Raw genomic sequence first — 20,531 nt, 5'->3', positions numbered from 1 at the left:
GATCTTTGGGCATTTATTGTAATTTATTGCCTTAAGCAAGATGTAAGCTGTTGATGTGAAATGTATTCATAAATGTATTATGTTTGATTCCCGTTGACTAGGGCCTGAAAAAATAATGTCAATGGGTGATTTATATACCATGTATATTGAGAAAACTGTAATTTCTGGGTACTGTTGAGAACAAATTTGGATCAAACAATGTTCAAACTCAATTTAATCTCATTAGCATGTTCTACAAACTTTAACAGAATAGACTTAGCTTTCAAATAGTGGTAATAGCAAGTGGTTTTGATTTTCCACATGCTAGTTATGATTTTTCAAACCTTGAAATAACCCCAAAAACACATTTTCAACTTGAAGCATACTGAAATCTTTATCAAATGAGCCGAAAATTTGACCAGACATTGTTCTTGGCATGAGAATTCCGAATACTGCTTGACCGGTAGATTTCCAGACATGTATTTAAATATGAACAGGTCTAATGTACATATACAAATCTTCATGTCACAATACCCAATTAATTTTTCGTAAAAAATATCTTAACATTGTTGTGAACACTTAAGTGTTTTAACAAATTTCTGTGTTTTATAATTGATGGACTTTTCTTTGGACCGTAATCTAGGGGCAAAAAAATCACTATTTTATAACTTGCTGTTACATTATCCTTAGGAACAGAGATATTGTCAACCTCAATTCGGCAAAACCAATACTTCGTTGATCTCTGTCAACTGATTTTTTAGGAAATAATACTAGAAGTATCATAAAACTAGCTTGTTTATCAAAAACTAAAAATGACTCACTAGGGCGAAATTGATAATAATACAAAAAAATAAATTTAACCCAGTTTTTTTTTTTATTTTCGATCTAAATTGTTCGTTTTCTAAAATCGTTTCAAACACGTTTTGGATAATTATAATTTTTTTCGCGAAATTATGAATTTTGGTTTTTGATTTTTATAAATTTAACTTTTGAACTTCTTTATCCTTTTATTTTTTCTTGAAGATTACTGATTTTTGGCAATAATAAAAATTTACATTTTTAACAGTACATTTTAAAACATTTTGTTCTAAAACATTTTTTATTTTACGTGTAATCAACAAAAACACAGGTTTGAAGGTGGTTTGAAGAAGCCTGGTGGTATGGCTCTTCTTCTATGATAGGGTGATTGTAGAAAAATATAAAAAGTACGTTTTTTTTTGTATTACACATTAAATAAGCTCCATGCATTTGTAGGTTATAAAAAATACAATTTTTAAAACATTTTTCAAAAATATGAAAAAGTTTCAAAAGTCATAAAAAACTTTCCTCATATGCGCGTTATAGTTTAAAGTTTAATCGCAAAATAAAATCGAAAATATATACAAAATTCCAAAGTTTACCCGTCTAAAGGCGGCGTTGAGTGTTAGAGGGTTGAGAATAATTAATTTCCTTATATACTAAATTAGGGTCTAAGAATCCAGCATCCTAGGAAGCTATTGCATTTTGGTACCCATCAAAATCGCCAAGTGATCAATTTGACCCTGGATTACGGTAATATTTCCTTAGTCCGTCAGTAATACAGTACATTAGATTATACATTTAAAACTATTTAGAAATTCCATACATGATGCTCAACTTTCTAGGTCCAGATCTGAGCAATCCTTCTAAGCAATTGAGCAATTCATCTCAATAACTTTTCCAACTGAGATGCAAAGGTATACTCGGTTTCTAGTAACAATAGTTGTCTAACATTCTTTCCCATCCCCGATGACAAGGACCTGGCCTCCGTCATTATTAACTTTCAAATTATGAGCTCTCGGTTTGTGCACATTGAGAATTGTAGAATTCAAAATTGTTAAACAGACATTTTTTTCGATATTGTATCTAGATCAAATCATGTCAAATCATAGATGAGACGTCATCATTTAAACTTCAAAAGCAACTCTTTAATGAATGTTCGAATCCTCTGAGCAGAATCTCAAATAGAGAAACTTTAAAGTAGATGGAGTACCGTGTACCTTTTAATTCCGCTCCTAGATGCTTATCTCTGACAGATACGCGTATTTCGACTACCACTTGCAGTCTTCTTCAGTGTCAGTTACTCGTATCCACTGGATACGAGTAACTGTCACTGAAGAAGACTGCAAGTGGTAGTCGAAATACGCGTATCTGTCAAAGATAAGCATTTAGGAGCGGAATTAAAAGGTACACGGTACTCCATCTACTTTTAAGTTTCTCTACTTCAAAAGCAGTTCTCCTGAAAGCTGAAACTTATTCTATGAAATTGTGTTCACTGTGTTTCAGTTGGAGAATTGAATATAGTGAACACATTTCATGTAAAATTCTTGACTTTTAACGGAAACACTGCTTTAGAAAATTCTCAATTCAATGACGGATTCTGCTTCCTTAATATTCCAAATGTTTCAAACTATTGAAGGAAAACAAATAAATACCTGCAAAAACTGATAACAGCAAAACTGGGCACCTTGTGACTATACTATAAAGAGCACTTTACAGCACTCAATGAGAAGGCGAGAGTTTACATTTTTGAACATACATTTTCCTAATGATGTAATGCACAATTTTTCGTATCAAAATAATTTGTTGTTGATTTTCCTGGCATGATTTGGGAAATCCGCGAAAATCGCGACAGAATTATATTGACTCGCGATTTTCGCGCCTGGCCCACCAAATCCGCTACAAATCCGCGAAAATCGCGAAATCCGCGAGAATCGCGAAATTCGCGACTGTTGTAACAGCCCTGTAAGTAAGTCACCAACCAACTTGAGTGTAGTAAACTAGACCATTTCTACAAGAAAATAAATCATTATTGTTTTAAAGTTATTGTACAAGATTACAGATGCTTAATGGCAATATGATCAATCATATCAACTTTCTTCAACTTATTTTTTATGGTTTGTATATTAAGATTCAAAATTATTTTCCCGGTGACCATCTCAAATTCCCGGTTTTCCCGTCTTTTTCCCGGTGGATTCAAATTCCCGCCTTTTTCCCGGTTCGGTGGCCACCCTGAGAGATGCATTTTGAACAGAACATGAGCTTGGCTCTTGAACAGAACAGAGTCTACAGTGTGATACATTTTCAAATCGATATATGAAGTGGAACTCCTCAAACGGATAGGGTAATTATTGATGATTACTATGACTTCCCGTACGGCCTTTAATGAAATAGTCCTTAAATTTTGAAATGAAATAATGATGAGTAGATAAAAGCAAATAGGAGGGATAAACAACAGTTAGTAAACGAACGAACAATAAACCTCGCGTAACTTTTCAAAAGGACCTATGTAACAATGAGAGATTATCCTCTATAACTGAAGCTTTTGGGAAGTTTTTCACTATAGATCGAAAAATAATGTTCTTGGTTAGCGTTTCATACAAAAAAAACAACAGAATAGGTTTATGCGGCCCAGTTATTGATTAAAGAAAAAGAAAACAAAGAAACACTCTCAATTTTAGATAGGCCCTTTTTATAAGTTACGTGAAAAATAGTCAAAGTGTCTGAAGATTGGCCTTTTCCAGCCTCGTAGTAACTTCCGCGGCTACAAAGCAAAGCCATGCTGAAGGCCTAAAGGTGTGTGGGCTCGATTCCCAGTCTTTTTGTAATGGAAATATCTTTTACTTCCTTGGACATTATTAATCATCGTACTTACCACACGGTAAACGAACGCAAAATGCCAAGTTTGGCAAACAAAGTGCTCAGTCAATAACTATGGAAGTGCACTTAAGACTCTAAGCTAACAAATAGGCTCTCTTTAAGGAGGTACGTAATTAGTAGAAGAGAAGAAGAAGAAAACGAACGATAAGTCGTCAAATTTGACATCCAAAAAATAGATCAAATTTTTTCGAAAGTCATTCTGAGATTCTTGATTTTACGAATTCCATGTCAAATCGATCAGTAAAATTGCAGTAAATTTTGCACATGTTTTTGGTATGATAGAAAAAGTGTATTCCATAAAAAATCGATCATTTTGACTCGAGAACAACTTATGAAAATGGCCTATACATTTTTGCATGCAACTTATTTGAAAAATCCTAACTCCGAAACTGTTGTTTGTAGAGAAAAATGTTCTTTAAAGGAGTTGTAGTGAACCGTTTGGCCTACAAGAAAAAAATATACACTGAAAAAATATTGTATGTTTTTACATGGAAAATTCAAAAATAAAACTTTAATATTAAATTACACAAAAACCCCATTTTTAATATTTTATAAATTTACACCATAGAACCTTGATAGTAAACAGATGTTTGGGACAAAGTTTCATGATGGAGAAAAAATAAATGAAAAAAGTTTTTCTAATTATAACTTTTGGTTGATTTTGTTTTTTTTGTCAAAATAAATAGGTGATACAATAAGAATCTTGAAATTAATCTTTACCATAATGATTATATGAATAGTTTCTCTAGTAGTAGCCATATTCGAATTCTATTTAAAAAATATTTTTTAAATATTAAAATGGGTCATTTTTATTAGTTATTCGCGATTCTCCATCAATAATAATACGTTTTCGAGAGTAAAGACCTTATTTCTTTCCACTTACTTATTTTCCTTGATGGAGAATCGCGAATAACTTATAAAAATGGCCTATTTTAATATTTAAATAACATTTTTTGCATTTAACTTGATATAATTCGAAAATGTCTACTTCTAGAGAAACTATCCATATAATTATTATGGTTCAAAATCGTTTCAAGATTCTTATTGTATCATCAGAACGTGTTAATTTTACCAAAAATAAAAATTCAAAAAAACCCGAAAGTTGTTCTTAGAAAAACTTTTTTATTAATAATTTCTCCATCATGAAAGTTTGTCTCAAACATCTGTTTACTATCACGATTCTATGGTGAAAAAATAAAAATTTTAAAAATGGGGTTTTTGTGTAATTCAAAATTTAAGTTTTATTTTTGAATTTTTCATGCAAAATATAAATTATTTTTCAGTGTATATTTTTTCTTATAGTCACTACAACTTCTTCTTAAAACATTTTTCTCTAAAATCAACAGACTCGGAGTTATAATTTTTCAAATAAGTTGCATGCAAAAATTTATAGGCCATTTTCGAAAGTTATTCTTGAGTCAAAATGATCAATTTTTCTATGAAAAACACTTATTCTTTCATACCAAAACATGTACAAAATTCAATCCAAATCGAAGACTATCGAGCACGATTTATTGCGAGAATTTGCTCAGATTTTTCAAAATAATTAAATGAGTGGGGAATAGCGTCCTTACGGTAGATCCGTTTCTGAGGTACACTCGAATTTTAAAATATTAATTTTTAATAAAAACCTTTAGGCCGAAAAAAGGAATTTTTAATTTTGTCCACACAAAAAGGAATTTTTAATTTTGTCCTCTTTTAAAATTTTCAAAAAGTTAGAAGGGGAAAAATAAATAAAATATTCATTGGCGTAGCTAGGATTTTTTTCTGGAGGGGGCCTAGTGGGAGCCTAGCAAATACTTGTTTTACAGAAGTAATGTCTGTCGCAATAATCACGGTTTTCACAAATTTCGTAGTTTTAACGGATTTGTATTGATTTCATTTAATTTTATTTCTTTGCGGCTCATTAGTGATATTTGTAAATTTCAATGTTTGCTACAAAAAAGATTCATTCTTTTTGTAATCCAGTCAAAACTTTTTCAAGAATTCAAGCAAAAAACTTCTCAAAGAATTTTCCAGATATTACACCATGTGCTTTGAAGAGATTCCGCTGAGGATTCCTAAGGGAATTTCTTCATGAATTAAGTTCGTACTTTTCAGTGCTTTCTCCAAGAACTCCTTTTCCAGTTTTCACTGAGTTCGTCCTGGGATTCCCACGGAAAATCATTTGTAAGATTTCTCTACAGGGTTGTTCGAAAAATTCACAGCAAAAATTATCCAGACTTCCTGCAAAACAATTACATGACTCTTCCAGATGTTACTTTGGATTCCTCGTAATATTTCACAAGAATTTAATCAGCAATTAAAAAGAATTCAATTGGAAAAATGTTATTCATTATTTCTCAAAGAAGTTTTCCGCAAATATTTTCGTATGTTTTCACAGATAATATTTTTTCGATTTGTTCAAAATCTAGGAGCAACATCTCGCATTCCTATCCAGGAATAACTCAATATTGTTTAGGAATTGCTTTACAAGTTCCTCTACGAATCACTCCATATCAAATTTCTAAAGAAACAAATACAAAGGAGGGTTTGAAGAATTCGTAATTTCAATGCAAAGAGCTTTGGTTTTTTTGTATAATTGCGGCTTAAATCTAATTCGGAAATATGTATTCACTAAATTCCTGTCGTAAAATTCAAGAATTAAACAGCAGAATTTCTGAAACTTGTTGACAATGTACCTTACAGGAGAGCTTAAATGGTCCTTGTAGGAATAACTACAAAAATTCTTGTTCTTTTTTTTTGTACGTTTTTCATAATAGAAAATGATTTGTGTTAAAACGGATGGATTTTTTTTTACTGAAAGTATTTGTAACTAAAATCTTAGATAATATTTTGTATGAACTACGAAGTTTCAATAGATGGGCAATGAAACAATGACAGACAATTTATAAACTTTTCTCTAGAGGTAAATTACAGAATAGTTAAAACCTCTCTAATGAATTAACAATCAAAATAAATTTGCCAAGAAGGCCCATCAAAATCCTCTTCGGAAATAATCCTTGATTTTTTTCTAGAATTCTGCTAGAAAGCCTCGCAGCCTCGATTCTGCCAATAATTGATAAAATTATTTCTGAAGATGTGTTTTCTTTGTGAATATCTTTATAAATCTTTCCACTTCCCAGTAATTTTGGTTCATGTTTCTCTCGAATTCTTTACCGCTCTGCTTATTTCGGAAGCAAAAGTTTTCCTGAGGGTTTCCAACAAATTTTCTCGGAAGATTCGAAGGCAAGAGACACTTCAACATTTTTTTTCTAATTCTTTAATAATCTGGGGATCTGAAACAAAATTTCTCAAAAAAAAACCAAAAAGGTTATATCTTCTATAATTTTCAACCGATTTCAACCATCATTTTTTTCAACTTTAATTTTTTACAACCTTTTTGTGTAGCCTAGAGTAAAATTTTAACTGTTTTAATCTAATCTTGTTTAAAAATAGGTTTTCAAGAAAAAAAAATAAAACTTGCACTCGATCTGGAGATATTAGCGTTTAAGTACCGTTTTGAATCATATTACGGACAGCTTCAAATTCCGGACACTCTACTTTGTATGGGAAACATTTCATACGAAATGTTTCAATGTTTGCAGTTCAAAAGTTCTCACTTTCGAAGCTCGTTTTAATAAGCTTTATTCATAAACATCTATGCAAACTTATAATGTCCAACTGCCTTAGACGTCTCTTTAGTGGCTTGACGACTTCAACTGATGGTTTGACTCTTCTATCAATGATTTCCATGAGCTGTCCGGAATTCGAATCAAAGTGTCCGGATTATGAGACAAAAGTGAGGAAGCGTCCGGAATAAGAATCATGAAAAGACCACTCATATCGATTTATTTGAAATTATTCAACTTGCGGAAGCGTATTCTTTACCCACCATTCGAAAGCTAAGGGTTTCCATCGCTCGATAACGCTGAGAAATCATACAGAATGATTTATTTTGTGTGCTCTATGCTGAGTTATACTTCCCTAAGGCCTTAAGTGTCCGTAATATGAATCAAAACGGTAGAAGCATCAATTTTAAAAATAACAAAATTCAAAATTTCAATGTACCGTTAAGTCACCAGTCACCGTGCGGCCTCCATTATTCTTTTGTTAGCAAAATAAGATAAAACTGATAAAACGAAGTAGTTCTTGTCACAAAGCATTTTGAAAAACCTAGTTTATGTAGTCAAAATCATGTGAATTCTGTTTGATAATGAGATTTTTCAACACTCCTAGTAGAAACGCCAAAAAATCACATTTTTCATTTTAACGATAGAGTATGAAATTTTTCAAAATTTCAGCTAGTTTTCATTGTGGATACTTTTAGTAAGATGTGTTTCATCGTATGAGCAATGACATTTTATGCAAATTAGAATTTTTTATTGTTTTTCAGTCGAAACCCAAATGCACGGTGAATGGATCCCTTTCAATATATATGGTTCCTATTACCGTGCATTAGTGTAAAATGAAATGAAATCATTCGGTAATATAAAATTTGTTGTTATGTGATCATTAAACTACTTCATATTTAGTTTTTGAGCGAACATGGAGTGGTTTGGACAATACAGTCAAACCTCTTATAACGATTTTAATGAATAAATAATTATTTAGCCAATTTTTAAACTTTTTATGTTTTTAATTGTAAATGAAGATATGAATACTCTTAAAAATTAGTGCGCACACTACTAGCAACATAGTTGCTCCACCAAAAACGTTTTTTCAAGATACAAAATTAAATCAAGACGAAAACTATACGCACGATGAATGGTGCACCAGCGTGCACGGTAAATAAGGACATAGAACGGTACGAGGCGACCTTAACATGACATTTTCAAACATAATTGTTGAGTAATTTTTGTTATGCATCACTAGTTTTAGATTTTTCCCTGAATTATTATATAACTGCACGCTAGGTAGTGGTATTCTAGTTCGCTTCAAATTATTTGGAAAAGTTATATAATTTTTTGAAGTGCAAATTTTTCTCAAATGCACGGTGAATGGTAGCTTGACGGTATCTGAAAAACGGCTCTACTTAGATTTTTGTCGATCGTATTTTAGAATTCAGCGCACGATTTTACATGAAAAATGATGATCAGCTCATCGAGTCGAAAAATATTGTAAACTAGTTTCCTTCGAAGATCATCGAAAATCACCTTCAGGATTTTTCCAGAGATCTTCAAGACTCTTCAAAGGATTTTTTTCCACACATTCTGTCAACAATTATTCAAACCATACCTCCAGACATTCCTGCAAGAACTCTTCTAGAGATATCTGCAAAAATTCTTCCAGCTACTCCTGCAAAAATTTCTGCACGAATTCATTTAAGGATTTCTGAAGAATCCTTTAAAAAATTCTGCCCGAAATTCTTCTAGGGTTTTCTTCAGGAATTGCTCCAAGGAGTCCTTCAGATTTTTTCCTCCAGGAATTAGCAAAAGTTCCACCAATGTGAGTACGATTCACTTAAAATCGAGCTCTTCTATACCAACACATCAGGTGTACCTAAGTTTGTGTAATTTCACCACATGCTGAAAATCCTGCTCCTGGGATGATTTCTTCTTCTTCTTTTTTGTAAAGTATATGTCACATAGAGAAGCTCCGAAACACTGAACATCTCTGTGTAGAAATTAGCACAAAATCGATTTTCCAGGATGTGTGAAAATAATACACATGGTAAGTTGGTCCAGAAGAGCCCGATTGTGTAGAGCTTTATTTTAAAGAGCAGGAATTATTCAAAGAATTTCCTTGAGAATTTCTCCTGGTATTGCCCCAATGATTTCTTCATGAATTTCGCCAAGAATCGTCTGAAGCACTGCAATACGACGCTTCTTCTTCTTTCTAGCGTAACGTCTCAACTGAGACAAAGCCTGCTCCATCAGCCTAGTATTCTATGAGCTTTTTCATATTTATTCACTGAGAGCTTTCAATGCCATATGTGCCACCTTCAGCATGGTCTTGCTTTGCAGCCCTGCGCGCATAACCGCACGTCTGAGGAAGGCCCCGAAGGCAATACAGGTCGGACTCGATTATCCGGAATTTTAGACTCAATTATCCGGAGATTGTTTTTTATATTTTTTTTCAGTTTTTATGCATAAATTTGAGATAATTTAGTATTGTAATATATGGTTGGATGATGGTTGGAGATGGAATGGTTTAGCAGTTTTGGACATACAGTTGTGTTCAGAATAATAGTAGTGAAAGCCGATTTTCATACAAAATGCTCAACTTTGACATGATGTAACTTTGTTTCCATGTAAGCAATCAGCATAGTGTGAAAAACTTTAGATTTTATGATAATGAAATTAGGCATATTTGTAGTTCTCTGTCAAAAATTCATGCTGATTGCTTACAGGGAAACAAAGTTACAGCATGTCAAAGTTGAGCATTTTGTATGAAAATCAGCTTTCACTACTATTATTCTGAACACAACTGTAGGTAGGAAAAGGGGGGTTTGAAAAAGGGGTTTTTGTGTATACTGGTAATACTGGTGCGCCCTTGGTGTTGTCTTTCAAAGGTCTTCAAAGATATTAACTAGCCCTGCTACAACAAACCATCAGGTAGATCATACCATCCCGGTATGATTCTGCAGCCATAGGTAATCCTTGCGCTGATGGTGGCTAAAAAATCATCATCATCATCATCATCATCATACTGGTAAACAAAAATGTTTTCTTCTCAAGATCCCTAATGCTGCTAGAAATAATGTCTGGCTACGCCACTGCGTCATATAAATAAAAAAACGAAAAGAGATAATATTTAAGTAAGGTACCGTGGGGCAAGTGGGTAATGGATTTTGCATAGTTGGGATTCTTCAAATTCTAGAGACCTTAAATTAAAACATATGAGGTCGTGTATATTTTTAGCTTAACTCCCACCAAATATAAGCAGTATACTGAAATTGATTTTTATGTAAAATTGAAGAAAAAAGTACAGAAAAAGTTTTTGAATACAGTCTCCTTACTTTTCACTTGCCCCACAGGTGGGGCAAGTGAAAAGTTTATCGTTTTGAACAATAAATCCAAAAACTAACAGTTACATTCACGATTTCTATTACCTTTGTCATTTGTTAAGGCGTCTCAATGAACAATAACATAAGTAACATGTATACAAAGAAAATTTTATTCTTGTTACTTGAATTTTCTTCTGTTCAGTTATGTTTGTTGAAATGATTCGACAACATTATAACTGCAACATTCCCAATGTTAGTTTTTACATCATGGGACAGCAATTGCATTTCTGCTCTGTAGATTTTCCATCGCTCGTTATTTGTTTTTAAGAAAGTCGGATATGACGTCGGACAACTCTTCAAAAGAAATCAAACGGAATCCTTCAATAAATTATTTAGAAACTTTTTTATGTGGATACACCTATACCCCATTTTTATGTTTTGAACTAGCTTACATAGACATTCCACGAGATTTCCGTGCGTTGTCTTATATTGGCAATTTCCAATCAACGTCTTCCTTTTAATCGGCTGTCCGAAGTAAACATATTAATATCGTAATATTTGGCAACCTTATTTTTAGAGAAGTTCCATGATTTGGCCATGATAATAGCTTTTAACGCTTTTAGTATAGTGTTTCTTGAATTATAAGCACGTTCTGTTATTCTATGATAATTGCGAACCTTGTGTACTTATAGCTACCTAGAGAGAAAACACAAATTCAATCTCTAATGAGAAACTTTTCACTTGCCCCACGTGATTGGAAAATTGACGGTGTTTCAATTTAGTTATTTTTAGGTCTATGTCGAATTAATTCTAAAACTTTTTTTATTGCAGTTTAAAACTGTCAGAGGGGACAACTTAGAAGTGGTACATAATATTTTTTTCCACAACTTTTTTCTACTGAAAATATTAAAATAAGATTGCACGCCGCCAACTTGTTACGGAGTACCAGTTAACAATCTTTTGCTCTATTATGCAATAATGGTTGAAAAATCTCAGGAATCTCTTACCTACCGTAATTTTCTGAATGGCTTCAACGGTTTACGCATGATTTTTAAACGTTAGTTCACATATTCAGTAAAATATTCACATTATTTTCACTTACCCCATTTACCCACTTGCCCCGCGGTACCTTAATTTAATCGCAGATTTTATTTTTTCTTTCTTTCTGATTCGATTATTTGGAGTGAAATAATAATAATCGATACTCCGAATAATCGAGTCCGACATGTTCGACGCACATTGTGGCCAAATATGAGCTCAGTAGCTTAAAAAAACTCACTACGTTGTGAATCACAAGTGCCAAGAATAGGATCCGGCTCCCTACGTACGTTTCATTCGCCTGGCAAAAATTTGGCTAGATGCTTCGCAAAAAAATGTTCCTCATACATTTTAAATTGCTACGGGATTGGCAGAAGTTTATCGGTTAGAATCATTTTTTTGGACTGGACTCAAGAATTGCAAACTAATTTTGGGACTTGAGTTCAAACACTAATTTCATAACGCAGAAAATGGCTATTGTTGATACTAATACACTCGTAGGAAGATAGAATAAAAATTGACTGAGATATTCAGGACAGTCGATAACTAAAAAATCCAAAATATTTGTCTAGCAGTATCTTAAAGTTTTAGGGTGCCTTTTACATTTGTAACACCGTGTAAGCAGTGAAAGTTTCAAAGCTTTTCATGAAACAATTGGCATTCCTAAAGGCATCCCTGAAGTAATTTATAAGCATGTCCTACAATAAATTTAACGAGGGATTCCAGCAAGTTTTTCTGAAAAATCCTTTGAAGAATGTTACCTAAAATTCACCCAGTAACTCCTCAACAAATAGTTTCTTCCAGATATTCCTTTGGGGACTGTATCAGGAATTTCATTAAAAAATCACTCATTTTTCGACAGGATGTCAACCGTGGAATTCGAGAATTTCTGGAGAAGTGCCAACAAGAATTTCTCCTGGACGGCAAGATCTATCCTAACGCTACAATCAACTCTAACCATTATCTGGTGATGGTTAAACTGCGCCTAAAACTAGCCGTATGTTGATTAGGTGTTCGAAAGGTGAAAACAACACTTCAATGAACACCTGAATGCTTTCACGAGTTGGTGAAGGTCAATATAACGTAAGAAATGTTTACGCCAGTTCAACAGACTATGGAACTTAATAATAATCTTAATTACCATGAGACTTGACTAGAACGTTTATACCTACATTGCAATTATAAATTAGTATGTACTCACATGCCGCGACTCCGTGAAAAATGGCCTTGTTGCGCTGCTAATACTTGCATACATGCAAACAACCCTTCGCGGATGCACTTCTCTCGCGTACGATGATAAGAACGACTGAGCCTCGCCGCCACCACACCCGCCCATCATCTTCGTGACTCATAACAGCAAACTATTCATCATGCTCCCTAAAGCTTCCCACAACGCAAAGCCACCCAGTAGCATACTAGCACACATTCACTTCCCGCCAACAACTGCAGCAACAACAACGTCATCGTACACCTCATTGCACCGCTCCGTCAATGATTTTCACACCATCCAGCTAGCGGGCTAAGTTTGCAATGATTTGCACACGAACGACCAAGGTATACGAGGATATCATGGCAGTTTCTCATTTTTTCTATCAAGCAAACCCGATAACACTACGAGCGCTCTTTTTCCGACCTAGAAATATATTTATCAAATAATTAAAAGCTTTTTCATCTTATTACTCGTCACTCTTGCTTCCCAGCGCTGTGTTCCAGCTCTTGGATTCACGATCTGATACACACTGCATTAATTGTTGCAATCGCGATCTGATGCTCTTCCCTTCGCCTAGCTCGTTCCGATTCGTTCACTCTAAATAGAACTACAGTAAAAGTTTCCTAAATTTTCCGATTATTCCACTAGTTTTTGTGTGTGTAAACATTGTTTGATTCTCTCAACGCGGAAAAGAAGAAGAAATAAATTAAAATCGAACTGTGCCAACCAGCAATTGTGCGTAACTTTCTGCTTAATTTCACTATTTAAGGCCACCTAAGCTAGTGAACTTCCATCGGCCCATTGGAACCGGAGCCGGTCGAATAATTTACGAAATTTGTTTCTGTTTTAAATACAAGATAAAACCTATACAAGTAGCCAAAGTGGGCATACAGTTTGAAAGTGCTTCGTACGTTTCCTCTCTATCCCTTCGAAGATATCTCTCCTAAACAGGCATGACAGATTATAACAAGTAGTGAAATGATACTTTCTTAAATAATAGACCTAGTTTTGTCCTCGCTGCTGAACAATTGAATTTACTGGCTTCAATTCTGCATTAACGTAGGACACATTGCTACATATCCTCTACGCTTTTCATCATATTTTCGTGTGAACCTCGTGTGTACTAGCTGTTTTTAGGGGGGTTTCATTTGTGTTGTATATAAAGGCTATAAAAAGGATGAATAAAAAATGGGTGCGCTTATAACAATCTGAAGGCACTTACTGTTTTACACTGTTAACAAACTTTTGGCTTACGCGAGCTGCCTTTGCTACGCACGAGCAACCGATACTCTTTCACTTGAACAAAAATGAAAACAAGCTGCCCCATTGATCTCTATACTACACACTCCAATAGTAACGCTGGAAATAGGTAGTTGGTGGTTGCGCGCGGCGCGGTTTAACTAGCTAACTATAACGTCGTTCCGGTTGTCCGGCAGCCTGGCGTGGCAAAACAGCACTTGAATGGAGCGTGCGTTTTGGGGGGATGAAAAAATAGTACAACATGGCTATCGCGTGAATGCTGCGCTTAATTCCTTTCTCGTTCTGCTCTTGCTCGGTATCGGATGCTATTGGATTTGTGATGGATACTTTGTGCTGTGCGTTCAACATTTCTCTGCCAGATGGTAATGCGAGTCCTGAAATAGAGGAGAAAAAGCGTGTATAAGTCTACTAATATTACGAAAATTAAAAGGTAGATTCAATTTAGTTTAACTTGGACTGTATATGAGAAAAATCAAACTGTGAAAATTTTATGTAACCTCCCCCACCTTTTCTAATCAACGTAGAAGACATTGCATTAAACCGGAAGTCTTTTTGTTAAAAACAAAGTTATGCCTAGGAATACTGAAATTTGGTTTGTGAACCACTCTAAGCAAAACAAGGGCAACTTTATGCCAAAATTTAGCCCTTAACGCGGGCAGATCACCTTTTCGTGGTGCGTTATGGGATAAAGATCTACCAGTGAACCCTAGCCCTGACTGCTTTAAACGAAGGGACAGGATATTATAGTAATCAAAGGAACATTTATTCCTTGTTTCATTTTTAAACCTTGTTGAAAGTGACAAGTCTCGGTCTCGAGAATGATCTTGAAACAAGGAAAAAAAAGAGTCAAATACAACAATTTGTTTTCTAATCTTGTTTGTTTTGTTCTCTAGTTTGAAGAAGTGAGGACTAGGATTCTGATGCATGGACAATATCGGTGTCATTTCTTTGCTTTATCAAGGGATCCGATTTTGACCGATAAAGAAACGCGCCTGTGGAGAGTGTACCAACCACATTCTTCAACTTAGGAATTACAACTGTAAGAAAACCGAATACTTTATCACTTCTCAATAGTGATAAGGTAACACGACATGCACTAAATAAAGGACACGGAATATATATTTGTGTTCAGAATAATAGTAGTGAAAGCCGATTTTCATAAATGCTCAACTTTGGATTGCTGTAACTTTGTTTCCCTATGAGCAATCGCCATGAAATTTTGGCAGAAATTTGAAATTGTTTACAGTACCGGCTAAAAATTTAAGAACCAGGTGAAATCGCTCAAACTAATAGCACAGACAAACAGACGTAACACTCTAATTATTTTCATCGTACAGCAGAATAGCGCCCAATTCTAATATTTGGTAGTTGGCCGACGGGCCACTCGCATCACTTTTGTGAGAGTTTGATGTTTGCTCACTACCGCCACCTAGTTCACGGTTGGCCAAATGGAGTATTTTTAGCATTGGGCGTAAATGTTCACGTGACTATGTTTTAAATTGATAATTGTTTTAGCTGTTACATCTGTCTGTCTGTGCTAATAGTAGTTTGGTAAAAGATTGGCTTGTTCATGCATTTGTAACTTTAGTGGACATTGTTGAAACGATGAGTAAAGAAAATATTAAAAACTCAAATTACAGCAGATATTTTGAAATATTAAAACTACAGTGAAACCTCCATGAGTCGAAGTGCCATGACTCGATATCAACTCATGTAACCATCTTCTTTCTGGCATTACGTCCCAACTGGGACAAAGCCTGCTTCTCAGCTTAGTGTTCTTATGAGCACTTCCACAGTTATTAACTGAGCTTTCTTTGCCAATTGACCATTTTTGCATTTGTATATCGTGTGGCAGGTACGATGATACTCTATGCCCTAGGAGTCGAGAGAGTTTCCAACCCGAAAAGATCCTCGACTGGTGAGATTCGAACCCACGACCCTCAGCTTGGTCTTGCTGAATAGCTGTGCGTTTACCGCTACGGCTATCTAGGCCCCCATAGAATCATACTAAAAACAAAATTTCATGGTTGCTATGATGGTCCCTTAAAGCAGCTTTCCATAGCATATCTGTTCCATAACTCGATATTTCCATGAGTCGATGGTCCTTTAAGATATCGACTCAAGGAGGTTTGACTGGACTATTATTTTGAGCGATTTCACCAGGTGCTTAACTTTTAAACCGGTACTGTGACAAATTTCAAATTTTTGTGATGATAAAATTGAGAATATTTGTAGTTCTCTGCCAAAATTTCATATCGTTTGCTCAAAGTTGAGCATTTTGTATGAAAATCGTCTTTCACTACTATTATTCTGAACACAACTGTACTAAAATAGATGTTACGAAGAGAAAAAAAATGCAAAAATATAAAAAGTATGTTTCCAATAATTTTAATTCTTGATTCGACTCCATAATTTGAACGAAAAAGGAGCACTTTTGAAACATAACATTTTTCTGTTCAGCTCTCTTTTCTACCTACAGGGCTGTTACAAAAATCTTAAAATCGTATCCGCGAAAATCGCGACTTCAGAAATTCGATCCGCGCCTTGGAACTCCAATCCGCGCCTAAAAAGTATGTTTCATTATTTAAACTAGTTTTAAAGGTACTAAGTGATTATTTTCGCCTTATCTTACAGTATCTACAATTGAGCAAGACAAGTTGGTATGGTATACGGATTTCTGTGAACACTAAAGGTATAGTTAAATTATGAAATATATTTAATTTACTTCAGATGCACCACTAGGCAGATAAAATGGTAAAAAGTGGAAAAATCCAATAACTCGAGTTTTCCATGGAGAAAATCGTATTCAACAATATCACTCGAAATTTATTTTTCATCAATATTTCAATATATTATTTATAGAAAATCGTACAATTTAATAAATGGTAGTGTCACTACAAGCAGAGAGGAGGCCTAGTTTGCAACTACACTTAACACAATTTGATATGATCTTTACATACAATAGGAGATGCAAAATGTAGTTATTAATGATAACTTAAAAAGAAAAGCACACACAGTAATTTTACATTGTCAATTAGAAGCAAACAAACTCTTAAATTGCTATTTAAATTTCGGATTTTTCTCTCATCTAACTTTACACTATATTTCAAGTGGTGATGTTATCGAGATCAAAAAGATTACCATTGATAATGATCACTCTAGGTCATAATCACTGCGGAATAAGTGATCACGTGGTAATTATCCAACCTATCTGTAACACTGTCAAAAATATCGTACTGATAAATTGCCATTTTAACTGCTTAATTTAAGGCTAAACTTAACACATCAGTGATATCCATAGTCTATCGGCATCAATGCACTTGTGATTGAGTAGACAGCTTGATATTGATATGATGTAGATTGATCCGAATTGTATCGCAGTCGGCCTGTACAAATCATAAAATTTTAAGCGTTGATAGTGACAGCGAGCAACTCTGGTCTCTACAAGGCAGATCTGAGCCACCTACTAGTCAATTTTGATGACCTTATTAAAACAAATAAAATGCAAACTTTAACGAAAAAAAAACAATAAAATTTTATAAAAATTGGTTTGTAAACTACTCAGTTTAATTATGCGGAGCTTACTAATTTACACAATAGTATTGAAAATGTAATGTAGTTGTGTTCAGAATAATAGTAGTGAAAGCCGATTTTCATACAAAATTCTCAACTTTGGCATGCGGTAACTTTGTTTTCCTATGAGCAAAACGCATGGAATTTTGACAGAGAACTCTAAATATCTCTTCAATTTCATTATTATTATATCATATTATTAAAATTCGTCTTAGTACTGTACACTTACAAAAAAAACTAATATTACGTAAGTACCGTAAATTTGATGGCATTAAAATTGAAAAACACGTCATTCTTGTAAAATTACGTCGAATGTTACTGAATTTTTTTTTATTCGAATAATATTCAGTCCATTGTGATGGAGAATTACGTCATTAGTGGCTTAGATTCACGTAATTTTACTTGCTTCAATATGTCGGGAACATATGACGTAAATTTCAAAGGTTTTGGTGTGTTTGGTTGAATAGTTAAGCACCAGATGAAATCGCTCAAAATAATAGTAGTTTTGATATCAGCTGCATTATACTTTTTCAAATTTTTCTTCACTCATCGGTGTTCAACCGTTTTTTCAGTTTCCAAAGTTACAAATTTATAATGATCCAATTTCTCCAAATTTCTGCTGAACAAAAATTTACCAAGCAAACCTACTATTATTTTGAGCGATTTCACCAGGTGCTAACTTTTCAACCGGTGTATTGTGGTTGTGATTCGATCGTTGCACTGGTTTTCAAAGCAGATCGTAAAACGGTTTTATGGTGATCAGCTTAAACTGTAAGAGGTTTTATTATTGTTGCATTTACATCAAATATTGCATTAATTATACATACAATTTTTAGTGCTGCTTTCCATTAACTTCAAGTAATTTATATCTTCTAGATTTACAATACTTTTTCTTCACTGACAAAACTCCTGATTTGACTGTGGAGCTATCTATTATTTTAAACTTTTCTATCGATCCTAAGATTTCATAGGGTAACCAACTATGACTGCAGGGCCAACACTCAGCCAGAGTGGCATGCATTTATGTAATCAAGCTGAACAAATTTAGCATTCCTACACGGTTTAATATTTTGACGTATTATATTCATGATGAGTAAATTTGACACATTTCTGATTAAAAATACTTTAAAGCCAGGCCAAATGTGCTGAGTGGTCTTAATGAGCGCCATTTTCTAAGATTTTTAACGGAAGAGAAATGTCCTTCAAACTCACAGGATATGAACGGTATAATTTTCTATTTCCAGTTTATCTTAAAGTCAAGAACCTATAGATCGCCGTCAGTAGAATAGAATTTTAGATTACTGTCATTAAGAATTCAGGGAGGAACTATCTCTTGATTGACTAGCGACTCTCGAGAAAAATGACTCCAAATAAAATGAAAATGATTTACAAATAAAATGTGACTGCTTTTTATATTTCCCTGAAACGGTATTTTTGATATCAGTGACTATACTAATTGAACTTTGCTACTCTCAAGGAGAAGACTTTGATTTTCAGATTAAAATAGAAATTTCCTAATTATGAAATAACGACTGTATGTATATAACTGCAATTTTTGTCGTATGATTTGGGAAATCCGCGATTTTCGCGACATAATTTTATCCACCCGCGATTTTCGCGCTTGACTGGCTAAATCCGCTACAAATCCGCGAAAATCGCGAAATCCGCGAGAATCGCGAAATTCGCGCGTGCTGTAATAGCCCTGTACCTATTACAACGACATCTATGGTCAAAAATGTAATTGGAGCCGTTTTTCCACATATTTGGTCGATTTCCTTTTACAAACTCAAAGCTTTTTCGCTTAGATTTGGCGGACTGTAAATTCTGGGGCACACAATAACAAATTTGAGGGATGTAAGCTAAGATGTTTATTGTTTGATCATTATGGGCCACCCCATTGACCATAATTAAAAAAAAAAAAGAAGAGAAAAACGGATTAGTAGATTTCCAATATTTTCATACTTGCGTATCTCTGTCTTGAAGATAAAAAAAACAAGTTTACGGACATATTATACTGCCCTACAAAGCAATTATTGCACATCTGTTTTTTTGTTTTCATTTTTAAACTTCAAAACTCAATATGATTTTATAAAATCACTTAACTTCCAGTGGGAGCATAACTAATGAGACAGGCTGGCCTTCATACAAAAAAAGTTGTAGGTTGTAGATTTCAACGGGCACCCCCTAGATATGTGCTTTAGGGTAAGAAAAAAGCTCTCACAAAATTTCAACTCGATTGGTTACTCCACCAGCTGGCGCATTCAATTCGAAGTTTGTATGAGAAAATCGTTTCAAACAAATTGAAAACCGGTCCTATGTCACTGTTTCGTTCCGTGTACTAGTTGATCGCGTTCAATTTACTCCAGAATGACAAATTCACTATTTGATACCCTAATCAACATAGTTGCAGAAGGTCGTATTTGCTGCATTTATGCTCATTTTCAATAGCATTTCAGTTGTTTAAAGCTAGGCTTACATCAGCATTCCCGTACAATTCCATATAGAGTAAAGTGGGGCAAAAGTTCGAGTGGGGTAAGAGTTTCTTTTTAAGATTTCAAACTCAATTCAAAACAAAACTTATAAATGTCATGGTGGTTCGAATGCTGTTCTAGTAGGAGACTTTCACTCCAAATATCATAAAAATCGGTTGAGATTTAGAAAAGTTATGACTATTTGTTGTTTTTTGACGTGAATATTGTAATTTTTGGTCAAACTTTCGTTTCACGAAACCAAATCAAGATAACATCTTTTTCAATATTTTATGTAAGGGCGTTTCTAGGCCTACCATAAGGATGCTTTGAGGTGTATTAGTTTTTGCATAAATGCTTGGAAACAATTTTTGGTCCATAGTGGGGCAAAAGTTCG

The 20,531-nt window shown here is 34.1% G+C and overlaps 1 protein-coding gene across 19 annotated transcripts in view; it reads right to left on the bottom strand.

The window, feature by feature from the left end:
• Positions 1-13,243: 13,243 nt before the first annotated feature.
• Positions 13,244-20,531, bottom strand: part of LOC5579878 (guanine nucleotide-binding protein subunit beta-1) — a 45,907-nt gene continuing 38,619 nt past the window's right edge. For all 19 annotated transcript variants that reach the window (XM_021841733.1, XM_021841735.1, XM_021841726.1 and 16 more), the window contains one exon: positions 13,244-14,467. The gene's annotated coding sequence lies outside the window, so the exon portion shown is untranslated. The remainder of the gene's footprint in view (positions 14,468-20,531) is intronic.

Source organism: Aedes aegypti, chromosome 2 (assembly GCF_002204515.2).
Source record: "Aedes aegypti strain LVP_AGWG chromosome 2, AaegL5.0 Primary Assembly, whole genome shotgun sequence".
NCBI lineage: Eukaryota > Metazoa > Arthropoda > Insecta > Diptera > Culicidae > Aedes > Aedes aegypti.
Note: the sequence above shows the minus strand (reverse complement) of the source record. Positions and strands in the feature narration are given on the sequence as shown.